Below are 15,183 nucleotides of genomic sequence, written 5' to 3'. Positions count from 1 at the left end.
AAAAAAGTGATTGCAATATCAAGATGCATCAATTGATATGTTTTGAAATAAATGTTAATGCTCCATTATTATATATTGGGAATATATCACGTCAAGTTAGGAAATGTAATGTATAAGTTGGTCAAATTAAAATGAATTCATATATTGGGAATATAAAATCGCGTAAATTCTTACTAAAATGGGAGTGGATACATAGATTACTGAGGCAATTTCTAAGGCTGTAACTCTAAAACACTACTTCCTGTCTATGAGCAGAAGTCTCATTTCTTTCGGATGCGAATTTTAAAAAGTGCCAAGAAAAATGGTGAAAAAAAAGTTAGTAGAATATAAGTCTCACTTATATTACATATAAAGTAGTTTTAAATGAAATGTGAGTGGAATGCGTTAGTTGAATGTAGAGCCTATATAATAGTAAAAGTGAACCGGGACTCCTATTCACGGCCTGCAGACCGACCCAAATGGAAAAAAGAGACTCCTATCTGCGGACATGGGGAGTAATTTTTGAATGATTTTTTCTTTTAAAATACTCCCTGTTCTATAATCCAAAAAATTAACGAGCATATAACAATCCATTAATTTTCATATACTCCTATTGATTAAAAAATTATTGAGAAAAATCTCAAAATTGGATGGATTTAACTAAGGGAAACTCGAACACTAATAGTGATATAGTATCAATAATTTGTATGAGTTGAAGACCTTAAATTTGTTGATCATTTTTTTTTATTTCCCATAGTTTTTTTTTTTTTGTTAAATATACAAGCTTTTTATTTGAAGTTTTAATCTCAGTAGTACTATATAATACTAACCAACTCTAGGAGTGATAATAGTACGTGGACAGGGGCCTAATTAAAATGCTATCTTATCTCTTGTTTCCTTTTCAAGTATATATACCAGAAGCTGAATCAAAATGCATTCATATCTCTTGTTTCCTTTTCAAATACTATAATTCAGTTCAAATTAGATTCAAAGTTGGAATATAAAATCACGAGAACTAACTACAGTCTACAACTAAATGGGTCAAAAAAAGGAGTACATTATTGAGCCAATTCCGAATTCTAGAACTCCCATTTTTTTCTCTAAAAATATTACTCCCTCCGTCCCGCTTAAGATGACACGTTTTCCTTTTTAGTTTGTCCCAACTAAGATGACACATTTCCTTTTTTGGTAACTTTCTCTTTCAATTAATACACTCAATCACTCTTTCCCATCCTATTAAAATATACATCTTTCTTTATCTTTCTACTTTAATACTTACACTCACCTTCTCTCTCTCCAATTAAACACTTTAACCAATGACTCCTAAAACCCCGTGCCGGCTAAATAATGTGTCATCTTAGCTAGGACGGAGGGAGTAGTATTCTATAATCCAAAAAAATAACATGTAACAATCCATTAAGTTTTAATCTCAGTAGTATATAAACTTAGTTAATTTAAAGTTGGGAATGGGATATGTATGTTGAGAGTGAGAAGATAAATAAATAAAAAAAAGAATAATACTATTTGTATAGACCAATAAGAATGCTCTAATTCCACGTAGATTTAGGAAAGTTTGGCAGGTGGATGGATATCTCCATCTCCATTCATTAAGACTCCTCAGTAATTGTTTGGAGACTTTCACACATTTTCATTCAATTAACTTTTACGGAGGAGCTAAGTTTTTCAAAATACTCATTTATTTAGTACACTAAAAATGACTAGATCAGGAAATACTACCCAGCTCAGTAGTAATAATAGTATGTGAACAGGTATTGAAATACAAAATCAGGAGTAGATACATTAATTATTGAGTCAATTTCTAAGGATATAATCCAACAAATTAAAATAGCGGGTATATAATAATACAGTAGTTTTCGTATGTTGATTAAAGAAAGACCTCAAAATTAATATTCAGTGGAGGATATATAACAATTAAGCAAACTCGGATACTAATAGAGATCGATATATCACTAATTTGGAGTTGTATTAGTTGAAGACATAAAATTTATCATAGTTGTAGGTGGTGAATCAATTTAAAGTTGGGAATGGGATATGTATGTTGAGACTTGAGAGTGAGAAGATAAATAAATAAATAAAGAATAATACTGTTAGTGTAGACCAATGAGAATGGTCCAATTCCATGCAGATTTAGGAAAGTTTGGCAGGTGATGGATATATCAATCTCCATTAATAAAGAGTGGAGATCCATACTGCTTACACTCTCAGTCTCAGTCACACACACACTTCCGCCTCTGCTTCGAATTTCAGCTTCGTTTCCGATCGCCAGCTCTGAATTCGTCGGCTTCGTCTCCATCTCCGTCTACGTATGTTATGAACATACTTCCCTTCCCTTTCCTTTACTTTCCTTTCCTAACCTTTCAGATCTACTGCACAAATGACCTTAATTTTGTTCCTTGATTTTGAAAAAATTACTGCCGTTGATGTGAGTTTTGTGACCATAATCTTCAATATGTGAGTGATTGTGAGAACAGTTGAGTATATATGAACTTTTAGGTGTATTTCAGAATGCTTTGTTCATATCTGTGGGTGTGGGACCCTTCTAATTAATCACTGCTTTTTCAGTTAATAGTAACTCTGACCTTAATTTTCTTCTGTAATTAAGATGTGCTTTCCTTTACTTCCTCGTCCCGTCTCTTAATTAATCCCTTCCCAAACTAATGATGCCATAGATTTAACATATAAAAAATAGACCTCACTTTTCTTCATATATGTGACTATGCCTTTTGACAATTATGATGAATTGTTGTGTTTCTACTTCAGATTTTGTGTGTTTTCTTGTCATTGATAACTAATCAAGAAGTCGATGTCATTTCAATCATTGTGCAGGGAATGAATCCTCAAAACTCAGTTATGGTGATGGTGATTATGATAAGTAGTTTGGTTGTAACGAGTGATTGGACAAAAGTGGATGTGAAAGAGTGCTACAAGAATTGGCCTGATGATTGTAAATTTGGGCTGTTGAAAGCGATATGCAGCGATCCTACATGGGGTGTTTGTTGTTCTTTCATCATTCAGAAGAAGATTAGTGAGGATTGCTACTTTGGAATTGCTAATGACTTACTAAACAATTACCCTTGTCCAAACCCAGATGAGGCTCGTAGTGTCGCTTTAAATATGTATACCAATTGTATAGGCTAATACACCTATAATTTATTGCAAACGTCATTTAATAATTGTATTTTATGGATACAAATTGGTGATCAAATAATATATTAATTACTCAAAATCTTATGTTCTAATACTATGTTTTATTTATTGGCAAAAGGTAGAATACATAACCAAAGATTATCATACATTAACCTACCGTAAATGTTATGTATATAAATCATCAGGAAAATGATCAATACAAAAATGTATCTCAATACAAAATCTAGATCAAATCCTGACCATTTGATTTGTCAATCTAATGGTCCATAATTATTCAAAAACACGGAGGATCATTAATAAGCAGTTTTAGGTCATATTATAAATTTTTGGTTTGATGTCATGTTAAGATAATTTTAGGTCATCCTTACTATAATGACCTAAAAATAAAATAACAATGACCTAAATATGACCTTTGTATGATTGATTCTGCATTTTTGTATTAAGATTGATTTTTGCATTGATCAAAACCCTAAATCATAATATTGATTCAACAACTGCTAAAACAACCATACATAGTGTTGGCCGGAGCAGTTCGTTTGCATTCAAGGGACAAAGCTCAGCCTTTAATCAGTCAAATTGTGTGTTACCAATTCAAGAACAAAAATTAAGAGAGAGAATGGGTTGTTGAGTGTTTAAAAGTAGGAGAGAAACAAAAAGTAAGAGAGAGAAAAGGTTATTGGGTGTTTAAAAATAGAAAAGAGATTTAAGAAAAATTGTGAAGACATTTCTTTTCGTCAGACGATTTAAGAAAAATTGTGTTAAGTGAGTTAGTAAGAAAATACAAAGTACTTAAGAAATAAAAAAGATAGAGAGATAAAGAGATAATAAAGTAAGAGAGAGTAAAGGAAACAAGAAAAATTATATTGACTTTTAAGTTGAACTGTTGAAATAATATCGTCACTTGCTATTTTCAAGAGTTAAATTAAAAATTATTATATTATATTGCTAGTATATGGCTTTAGGATATGATGTTGCGAAAGATTACAAATGCGACAAATTAGATGGTAGGCCAAAAATCATTCCTTTAATGGCAGAACAGATATACCTAAAGATTAGGAATTGTTCTATTCAAAGTCAAAAATAATTATCTTCTTCATAATTTTACACTACTTTTGGTGCAATGATAAATTTATAGCCCATATTTTACAATATTCAGCAGGTAAAAAAGTGAATGCAATATCAAGATGCATCAATTGATATGTTTTGAAATATTAATGTTAATGCTCCATTATTATATAGTGGGCATATATCACATCAAGTTAGAAAATGTAAATATATCAACTTGGTCGGATTAAAATGTATCCATATCTTGGAATACAAAATCACGTGAACTCCTACTAAAATGGGAGTAGCTAGACACATTATTGAGTCAATTTGTAAGGATCGATGTAACTCTAAAACACGGAGTACTTCCTATCCGCGAACAGGGAGTCTCATTTTTTTTAGGCGGGTTTTAAAAAATATTAAGAAAGGTGTGTGAAAAAAAAGTTAGTGGAATATGAGTCTCACTTATATTATATATGGAATAGTTTTAAATGAAATGTGAGTGAAATGAATTAGTTGAATGTAAGGCCTATATAATTAGTAAAAGTGAACCTGAACTACTATTCACGGTATGCAGACGGACGAAATGGAAAAAAAGGACTCATGTTGGCGGACAGGCCGAGGGAGTAATTTTTTAATGATTTTTTCTTTTAAAATACTCCATGTTCTTTAATCCAAAAAATTAACGGGCATATAACAATCCATTAATTTTCATATAGTATTGATTAAAATATTGTTGAGAAAGATCTCAAAATTGGTTGGATTAATAACTAAGTAAAACTCGAATACTAATAGTGGTATAGTATCAATAATTTGTATTAGTTGAAGTCTTGAAGACCTAAATTTTGTTGTTCATTTTTATTTTGTTTGGTAAATATATAAGCTTTTTATTTAAAGTTTTAGTAGCATATAATCTGATTTATAGGTGGAGTAATTCAGTAGGAGTGTGAGTTAATTTAAAGTTGGGATATGTATGTTGAGAGTGAGAATATAAATAAAGAATAATTCTAGTACAAATATGTAGGTTACTATTTATATCCAGTTGCAATCGAAATAATAAATTCAAAACAGATATTTGTATTGTCCAGTACATACAACGGAAGTCCAATACAGTTCGATTAAACTTAAAAATCTATTAGTTCGATTCAAAACAGATATTTGTATTTTCCCATCGATTATTTTCAATATCACTAATCAAAATCAAAGTACGATTATCATATCGTTTTTATTCACACAACAATTCCAGATTTATCATCAAATCGTGCCACGCATGAGTGTTCCCACACAACACACGCACACACACAACACGCATGTGCATCAAATTTCACCGATTAAATTCCCCCTTCACTCGTTCTAAATGCATGTGGACTCAAGAACACCGATTGATCGGTAGAAGAAGAGAAGATCAAAATAAAAGTACCTTTTCAATAGAACAATCGGTAGAAAACAAGTAGGATCTTGATTCTTCAACAAAATCTTGAATTGCAGCTTCAATTCTTCTCCAAAAGATGAAGAATTAATGGAGAAAGTAGAAGAAAAATTTGAGAGAGTGGGGAGAGAGAGATGTCGAGATTGAGGGAGAGTGGGGGACGGTTTTTCTGTAGCTAGGGTTTTGATTCTCCCTCTTATATTTATAGAGTGCAAGATATACTCCAATAATTAAATAAATTAAAGATTTGGAGAGATTTAGGGAGAGTTGGCGTTAAAACCGTTGAGAAGAAAGGGGATTTCGAATTTCTTAGGCTATTTAATTAGCCTATGATTTAATTTGAATATTTCACGGAGTAGAATAAAATATCACGGAGCAAGAAAAATAATAATAAATCTCCCCAAGATATATCAAAAGTGGCGTGTAGTTTCATTCTCTCAAAAGGGATTTAATATAAATCCTAATTAAATTAGGATATGGTAAGATCTTCTTAGATTTGGCAAGATATGCTAGGATATTTGAATTTATTTATGGAAGAGAATAAACAAGGGATCAAATAAAATAATAAAATAATCCCTTCTCCCATAAAATAGGAGATTTCGAAAATCTCCTTTAGAAATAATATAGGGGCCGAAAATTTCACCCAATAAAAGGAATAATCGGACTTTGGATTTAATTTGGATAATTATCCCAAGCAATAATTAAATCCAAGAAAAATAGGATTTCTTTCCAATAAATAGGAGGTCGAAAATTCCACATACTTAAATAGTGCTCCTATTAAATTCTCACTCATCCCTTAGAATAATATTTCACCGCAAATATTATTTCTTCCCACATCAAAATATCCACATTTTCGAAATTCACCTCCACTTCACATTTTCAAACGACTTTGACCATTCCACGGCCACGTCATATTTTCCACAATATTGACTATTCAATAGTCACGTCACATATTCAACAAGTTGACCATTCAACTCAATCTCAACTCAAAAATCGCAATTTAGGTCACATAGCATATTGCAATTAATTCACTCATCAATTTAATTCCACATATCATAGCATTAAAAGCATTTAATGCAAAATTTTCATGTCACAAAAATTAGGGTTCGAAAACGCGGGATGTTACATCCTACCACCCTTAAAGAAATTTCGTCCCGAAATTTGGTACCTTTATGGAAAGAGTTCCGGCTACATTTCCATCATCTTATCCTCGAGCTCCCACGTGGCTTCCTCGTATTCGTGGTTTCTCCAAAGTACTTTCACGCTAGTAATAGATTTGTTCCTCAAGATTTGAACTTTACGGTCCAAGATCATCTGAGGTCGCTCCTCGTAAGTCAAATCCGGATTCAAAGCAACTTCTTCATAGTGAATCACGTGTTTCGGGTCGAACACGTACTTCCGCAATTGCGACACATGGTAAACGTTGTGTACGTTCCCAAAGTTTGGCGGTAGCGCTAATCGATAGGCTACGGGTCCTACTCCTTAGAGAATTTCATAAGGACCGATAAAACGTGGTTTCAACTTTCCTTTGACACCAAAACGCGTTATCCCTTTCGACGGGGATACTTTGAGAAAAACTTTATCACCGACTTGAAATTGTAAGTCGGTCCGTCGGACGTCAGCGTAAGACTTTTGTCTATCCTGGGCTTCCTTCATTCTCACACGGATTTGTCTAACAATTTCAATCATCTCCTCGACTGCGTCGGGTCCAAGTACCATTCGTTCGCCAACTTCATCCCAGTAGAGCGGTGATCTACACTTTCTTCCATATAAGGATGCATATGGTGCCATGTTAATCGTTGCTTGGAAACTGTTGTTGTAAGCGAATTCGATCAACGGTAGTGCGGTCTCCCAACTTCCGCCTCGATCGAGCACCACGGCTCTTAGCATATCCTCGAGAGTTTGTATCGTCCTCTCGGATTGTCCGTCGGACTGCGGGTGAAATGCCGTGCTAAAGTTCAATCGTGTTCCAAGCTCGCATTGTAGACTAATCCAAAATTTTGATGTGAACTTCGAGTCACGATCAGACGTTATCGTCACTGGGACTCCATGCAATCGCACGATTTCTCGTATGTAGATTCGGGCTAGTCTGTCCGATCCATGCGTTATCGGAATCGGTATGAAATGCGCACATTTGGTGAGTCGATCCACAATCACCCAAATGGCGGTGTTTCCTTTGAGAGTCTTTGGCAAAGCCGTCACGAAATCCATGGTGATGTGCTCCCACTTCCACTCGGGTATTTCCAACGGTTGTAATTTTCCATATGGTCGTTGATGTAAAGCCTTCACTTGCTGGCAGGCTAAGCAACGCTCCACAAATGTCGCGATATCCTTCTTCATGCCATTCCACCAAAATGACTTCTTCAAGTCTTGGTACATCTTCGTGCTTCCAGGGTGGGCAGTGTATGGAGTCTCATGAGCTTCACTCATGATCTCATTCTTGAGTTCCTCGTTGTCGGGCACGCATAGTCTTCCTTCAAAGATGAGGGCATTATCGGACTCTTCACTAAAATTTCCCGATTTGCCCGTTCTCACTTCCACTCGAATCTCTTCGAGTTCCGCATCCATTCGTTGCGCTGCAACGATTCTTGTTTTCAAGTCTGGCTCCACCACTAAGGTGGCGATTCGTCTTTCCACCGTTTCAGGTGCCCTTATTACTTCCAATCGCAAATTACTAAGCTCTCGTATCAAACTTTCCTCTTCCGTTAGGAAAGCTAGTTGCGAATGGTCCTTTCGGCTCAAAGCGTCTGCCACCACATTTGCTTTGTCGGGGTGGTAATTGATACCACAATCGTAGTCCTTCACTAGTTAGAGCCACCTTTGTTGTCGCATGTTTAAGTCCTTCTGCTCGAAGAAGTATTTCAAGCTCTTGTGGTCCGTAAAGATTTCACATCGAACTCCGTAGAGATGATGCCTCCAAATCTTTAGGGCGTGTACCACTGCTGCTAACTCCAAATCGTGTGTTGGGTAATTCAACTCGTGCGGTCTCAACTGTCGTGACGCGTAGGCGATCACCTTGTTGTTTTGCATCAATACGCATCCTAGTCCAACCTTCGAAGCATCGGTGTAGACTACGTAGTTTACTCCAGATTCTGGCACAGCTAAAACTGGCGCGGAGGTCAACTTCTCCTTCAAGAGTTGAAAACTTGCTTCACACTCTGGAGTCCAATTCACCTTGACTCCCTTCTTAAGTTGTTGCGTCATTGGTCTCGCTATCTTGGAGAACCCTTCTATAAACCTTCGGTAGTATCCTGCCAAGCCTAGGAAACTTCGAATCTCGTTTGGGGTCGATGGTGACTTCCATTGTTGTACCGCCTCAACTTTGGCGGGGTCCACTCTGATTCCTTCTGCCGACACAATATGTCCAAGAAAGTTTACTTCTTTCAGCCAAAATTCACACTTGCTGAATTTGGCGTACAACTTCTCGTTTCTCAAAGTCTCTAAAGCGATTCGTAGATGCTCCTCGTGCTCCTTCTCGTTCCTCTGAGTAGACTAAAACGTCATCGATGAACACCAAGATGAATTTATCCAAGTACAGGTGGAAAACCCGATTCATCAAATCCATGAATACCGCTGGGGCATTCGTCAATCCGAACGGCATTACTACAAACTCGTAGTGTCCATATCTTGTGCGAAACGCAGTCTTCGGTATATCCTCCCTTCGTACTCGTAGCTGGTGATATCCGGACCTCAAGTCCATCTTTGAAAAGACTCCGGCTCCTCGAAGTTGATCGAACAAGTAATCTATCCTCGGCAGTGGATACTTGTTCTTAAGAGTCAATTTGTTTAGCTCCCTATAGTCGATGCACATCCTCATTGATCCATCTTTCTTCTTTACGAAAAGAACTGGTGCGCCCCACGGCGAAACACTAGGCCTAACAAATCCTAGGTCCATGAGCTCTTGGAGTTGTATCTTGAGTTCCTCCAACTCCTTAGGTGCCATTCGATATGGTGCTTTGGATACGGGTGCAGCTCCCGGCTCGAGATCGATCGTAAACTCCAATTGTCGATCTGGCGGTGGTCCAGGTAATACTTCGGGGAAAACATCTGGAAATTCCCTCACAACAGCGACGTCCTCCACTCTTCTCTCATCATTCTCATCGCCGTGAAGGTAGACGAGATAGGCAGGTCGCCCCTTTCTCATCATCGCGGTAGCTTGCAGTGCAGAGATTATCGCGGTTCGTCGGTTCCTCGAGATTCCATGATACACGATGGGTTCCTTTCCCGGAGCTTGTAGGGATATTTGCCTCTCCTTACATCGAATCGTTGCGTAATTCGTGGCCAACCAGTCCATTCCTAGGATTACGTCGGTATCTCTCATCGCCATAACTTGCAAATCGTGAGCGATAATAAGGCTCGTTTCATGCATCGGTTTAGGGTTAAAATTCTGTGCATTTGGGGCGCTAATGTGCGTTATTAAGTTCAGGTGCGTAGTAAATCTGTCGGACCCAGGAGTTGTTGTTACCTGACCTGGCAGATGCAAAAGAGATGAAATTGAAGCAAAAATCAGAAGTCGTCGTTCAGACCTGGGAGAATCAAAAGTTGGCGACAGGAGCAGAATGGAGCGAGAGCAAATTATTTTATAGATTCTTACTCAAGGGCAGGAGCGTAAAATCACCAGAGGGGATACCCTAGGGATCAGAGCCTCACATATATAAAGAGCTCAACCTTGAAGAAGAAAGGAATCCGTGAACAGCCACTTCTGCACTTTCTTAGCTCTAGCTTTCGTTCCATGCTTTAGTTCCACACTTCAAGTTTCTCATTTCGACTGCTGCGCACTTGGACATGGAGGATTCTGGCCACCGTGGTTCTCATCGTCATCGTTATTATTTTGCTGTGTAACACCGCCTCGTGGAGGCGAAGAAACAATTTTATTTGCTTTCGTTTAGTACCTTGTTGGTTTTAAGTTTCACAACTCTAGTTTCTCGCTTTGATCTACTGGATTCAGACCTATTTCTAGTTATTATGGAAGTTTATGTTTGCTTTTGGTCGAATATCTCTGAGTTTATGTTCATCTCTTGTTTTTAGCTTTCGTTCTTGTTTGTTGTTGGATGTTTGGAGCTGAGATCTGTGTTTGTTGTTAGAGGTTGGGAATTTGCATATGAAGATGTTTGGATTTGTTGAATCTTGGTGTTTCGGAGTTGGAGTTTCGCATATTTGGTGCTTGATGTTTACGTTATGCATGATTATGGCTAGTTACTTTCTGTTTCTGCATCCTTTAGGTCCAGTAGCGTAGATCTGTTAGTTTAGGCTTTAATTTCTCGTTTTAAGTCTAGATCTAAAGTTTGCTCTGTTTTCATGGTGTTTAAAACTCTGTTTTATCTGCTATTCTCGTTGATTCCCGAAGAAGATGAAGTTGTTGGTAGTTAGAACCGGATCTGCTTTATGTCAGTACTTTTCTGCATGTACTTTACTTTTTCTGCATATCTGCTAGACCTGTCAGTACGATCTACTTTGTCTCTTTTACTTTTCTGCATGCTTTTCCAGACTCTGTTAGTTTACGGAAATTTGTCTTGCTTTTCGCTTTATGCTTGTTTGCCAAAATTAGGAAAGTCTGTCTAGTTAAGTTTACCCCAGCTGTCTTAGAACTTTAAAATACCTCATTTTTCTCTGAGTCATGTATGTTCCGTACGCTTTCGTTTCTTAGGCCCAGTAGGTAGAGTAAAGTTCTCCTGATCTATTAGACCCAGTAGGTAGAGTAAAATTTCTTCTGATCTATTAGACCCAATAGGTAGAGTAAAGTTTCGCTTATCTCTCAGACCCAGTAGTTTTAAGTTCTCGACCCACAAAAATTGCGTGGCAGCAGCCAACCCTTTCCCAAAACATCCTCAATTACAGTTCCGTGACACCTGTTTCCTCGTGGGATCGATCCTTTACTTCCCTGTGCTAGTTGTAGTATAGTGGGTTGAGGTTTTTGAAGGGACAGAGTGCATCCAACGACCCCTTTCTGGCAAGTTTCATGATCTTCTAGCCCCTGAAGTCTAGTCGAATCCTCTGGACCTGTTAGATCGTGTGACACATATCACAGTACAAATTTGCACTGCACTCTCTGGACCTGTCAAGCGACTATCTTAAGTTCTCCCAGCACGATTTCTATGTTCGAGCACGTTCGAGATATTTCTATCGTTCCTCCTACTGGTGAGGACACCATAATCCTATGTTCAGATTCGCTAGTAGACAAGCCCAACGTGTGCACACATAGCTCAGATATAAACGAGTGCGACGCGCCCGTATCAAACAACACAACAACAGGGGTGTTGAGAATTTCGCCCATACCTGTCAAATTTTCTTTTTCGCGTTCGTCTTGTTCTTTCTTCGGCTTCTTTTGCTCCAACGCCAACGCTCTAGCTTGTGGAGGAAGTCTTGGGCGGTGAGGTTGTTTCTGCCGCGACGATGGGTCGCGATTTCCCCTTGCTTCATTTTGCGGTGCCCTCGATTGCTGATGGGATCCTTGATCGTTCTGCCTTGATCCCGATCCTATCTTGTTATTCGCACACTCCCTAGAGTAGTGGCCGTTTCCTCCGCAGGTGTAGCACTTGACGACGTTCTATTATCGGCATTCTCCGAAATGGTACTTAGAGCACACATTGCACTGCGGTGCCCTGGGTCGATACTCTCCTCTCTGGCTAGACGTATGTTGCCCTCCTCCGTGCTGGGATCGATGCTGATTCGACTGGTGTCGTTTCCCATCGTAGAAATTCCTAGAATCCTCCCACTTCCTCTTTTCCCGGGAGTGATGTGATGGGGGCAGGGACGGTGTAGAGTTCTCCTTTGTTCTCTGTCTAGGCATTGCGGCTTCAATATCCAACACGAGTGCCAAAGCTTTAGCGTAGGTGAGTCTCTCTCGACTGGCCAATGACATCTTTATCTCGGACCTTAGTCCCTCACGGAACTTGTCCGACAGCTTCTCGTCAGTGTCGACTTGATCAGGTGCGTATCGGGTCATGCCGTTGAGCGCTCGATCGTACTCGGTCACAGTCATGCGTCCTTGAGTCAGATTATGGAACTCGGATGCCTTCGCTTTCCGATAGCTCTTCGGCACATACTTGTTGTACAATTCAGTCTTGAAATCTTCCCACGTCATTGCTTCCACTTGATCTCGCGTCAAGGTCTTCGTTCTAGTATCCCACCAAAAGTCGGCTGCTTCGATTAGTTGGTGAGTAACGCAACTCATCCGTTCCCTATCATTGCATCCCAAGATTGCGAAGATACGCTCTATCGCGCGGATCCATGATTCGGCCTTGGCCGGTTCTCCAAGTCCATCAAAAACAGGTGGTTTCTGTTCCAAGAACAACTTCACTATTTCCCAATCAACCGGGGGTGGGGGAGGCGGCGGTATCTGAATTGACTGCGTCACACTCTCCTCGCTCGAAGGCGGAGGTGTCGGTTGACGGTTATGGCGTCTCGGCGGCATTCTGATTTATCAATACACGGATTATTCTCAATATCCTAACAATAGTCGCGTGGTATAACAAGGTGCATAGGACAATTGTTTTAGTGCATATGGCCAAGCAAAAGTTCATCACATAGATGGATTTCACAAGTAGTGTCAAAGTGTCACAAAATCGGTTGCACCCTAGGGTATCAAAAGAATCATTGGTCCTTATCAATAAGGTAACTGTAATCAAGAGGCACTTATGCCATTCAAGTGGCAAGTATAGGGCGCAATAAGGTATTCAAAGATAGTGGTGCGATATTATGATGGCATGATAACATAGTGATAGAAAATTTTTCCATAATAGTATGAGAAGAACAATATGGAAATCCATCACATTATAAGGTAGTGAATAAAAAAAAAATTCTCCCCATATCATATCAATCAAAAACATTGCCTCAACGAGGTCTTAGTATCAACGGAATTTCAAAAGAGCAAAAGAAATAGAAAGATACTGCAAATGTTTAGAAAACAACTAAAAATATGGGGGAAGCAAAACAATGTTTTCCGCGACTATCACTCCTAGTCGATATCGTTCATATCCTCCTCGGGGTCCTCATCCTCATCAACATTTCCCATGTCCAAATCATGTCCTTCCTCGTAAGTTTCCTCGTCCTCGCTTGATCCACCAACATCCGGGGGCGAAGGGGTTATCGCACGCATGTCCTCTACGTTCCCATTTATGACCAACGGGTTAGACGTACGAGTCCCAAGCCTTGGTTTAGTAGGGACACGATCAACGTGCGGCTCCTTATCACGACGATATCTCCATCGACGAGCCTGACCCGGCGGGTACTTGTGCGCTGGGGGATTAAGCGGCGGTCCATCCCTTGCAGCTGCCATGGCTGGGAGTAGCACTCCAATCAAGCCGATCATATCGCCTCGAGGCTAGTACTCGGGCGGACTGAACCATGTAAACGGTATCGCAGCTTGAGCAGTCCATTCGCTCCATGGAGAAGGCAGGCTGTGGATCAATCTCGAGATCCCCGCGTGATGGGTAACTCCTCCATACGCGTATGCATCCATCCAGCGATCGTAGAATTCAGTGACGTAGGTTAGGAGAAAGGACTTTCCATCCCACTCAAACTCTTGGTAGGTCTCGACAGGGAAAACCTTGTTCTTCGCGTAACGGTCGCGCATCGGTGCGTAATACTGATTAGGCATCTACAAAAGAAATCTCAGCATCAGAACAAGGATCGGAGAGAATATCAATAGTGTATAAGGTTTCAACTGATGCTGAGAGTACGATGGGTATATATATATATGGGTCAAACGATGGAGGTGTGAAGATAATATCATATCAAGAATGAACGGAATTTCATTTCCGAGGCAAAAGGCTCGTATAAATACATATATATTTTTCGCATTTCGGTATTTCGCAATTTCGTTCTCGCAAGTTCGTTCGCCTCGCATTCGGCGTTTTTATGCCTCCAAGTTCGATATCGTCATACAAATTTCCAATCACAACACAATTTTCAACTAAGTATAGCATGCTCAAGTTCAATTCATATCGTTGTTCACCGAACAATCACAAAATCACAAATCATATAGAATTTCATTTATTCGATTCCTAGCGATCTTGGTCGCAAAATCACTTGCATAACAGCATTCATCTTTTGTTTTTGCATAATCACAGTTAGCAATTTCAATTGCATGCATAATCATTATTTCATATTCCAACACCAATTTCCAAATATCACCACAACTTCCATTCGCTTCATCTTTCAACATTTCATGATTCAAATCAATATTCAAAGATACGGGTTACCTCATTCTTCGTGGTTGAGCGGAGACGAGTCGTGGTGTTGAGTCTTCAACAATTATTATTTAATCAATTCCCACAATTTCAGATTTATTACAACAAGACTCTTGGGTCCAGGGCGGAAAGAACTGAGGCTCTGATTCCAACTGTAACAGCCCGACATTTCTAAGGTATAATAAATACGGCGATTGTTAACTAGGCGAACTTATGGCGACAAAAAAAGTAGACGAGGGTTTCATTTAAAGAGATTTGACCAAGCATTTAATGAAGTATCAAGGCAAAAAGTCAACGGCTAACTCACGAGAATCAAGATTTAAAAGATATAATAGACTAAGCTCAAAAATCAAAGGTTTAGCGTAACTCCAA

At 38.8% G+C, this 15,183-nt stretch overlaps 1 long non-coding RNA gene across 1 annotated transcript; it reads left to right on the top strand.

Moving 5' to 3' along the window:
- The first annotated feature begins 2,111 nt into the window (after positions 1–2,111).
- On the top strand, positions 2,112–3,226 carry LOC125203463 (uncharacterized). Its single transcript, XR_016132248.1, has 2 exons — positions 2,112–2,303; positions 2,827–3,226. It is a non-coding gene; the product is annotated as an uncharacterized LOC125203463 (long non-coding RNA).
- Positions 3,227–15,183: the final 11,957 nt, after the last annotated feature.

Source organism: Salvia hispanica, chromosome 6 (genome assembly GCF_029641045.1).
Source record: "Salvia hispanica isolate PSC_SH4W2 chromosome 6, Shi_PSC_v1, whole genome shotgun sequence".
Taxonomy (NCBI): Eukaryota; Viridiplantae; Streptophyta; class Magnoliopsida; order Lamiales; family Lamiaceae; genus Salvia; species Salvia hispanica.
The sequence above is the reverse complement of the archived record's forward strand: the minus strand, read 5'-3'. Positions and strand labels throughout refer to the sequence as shown.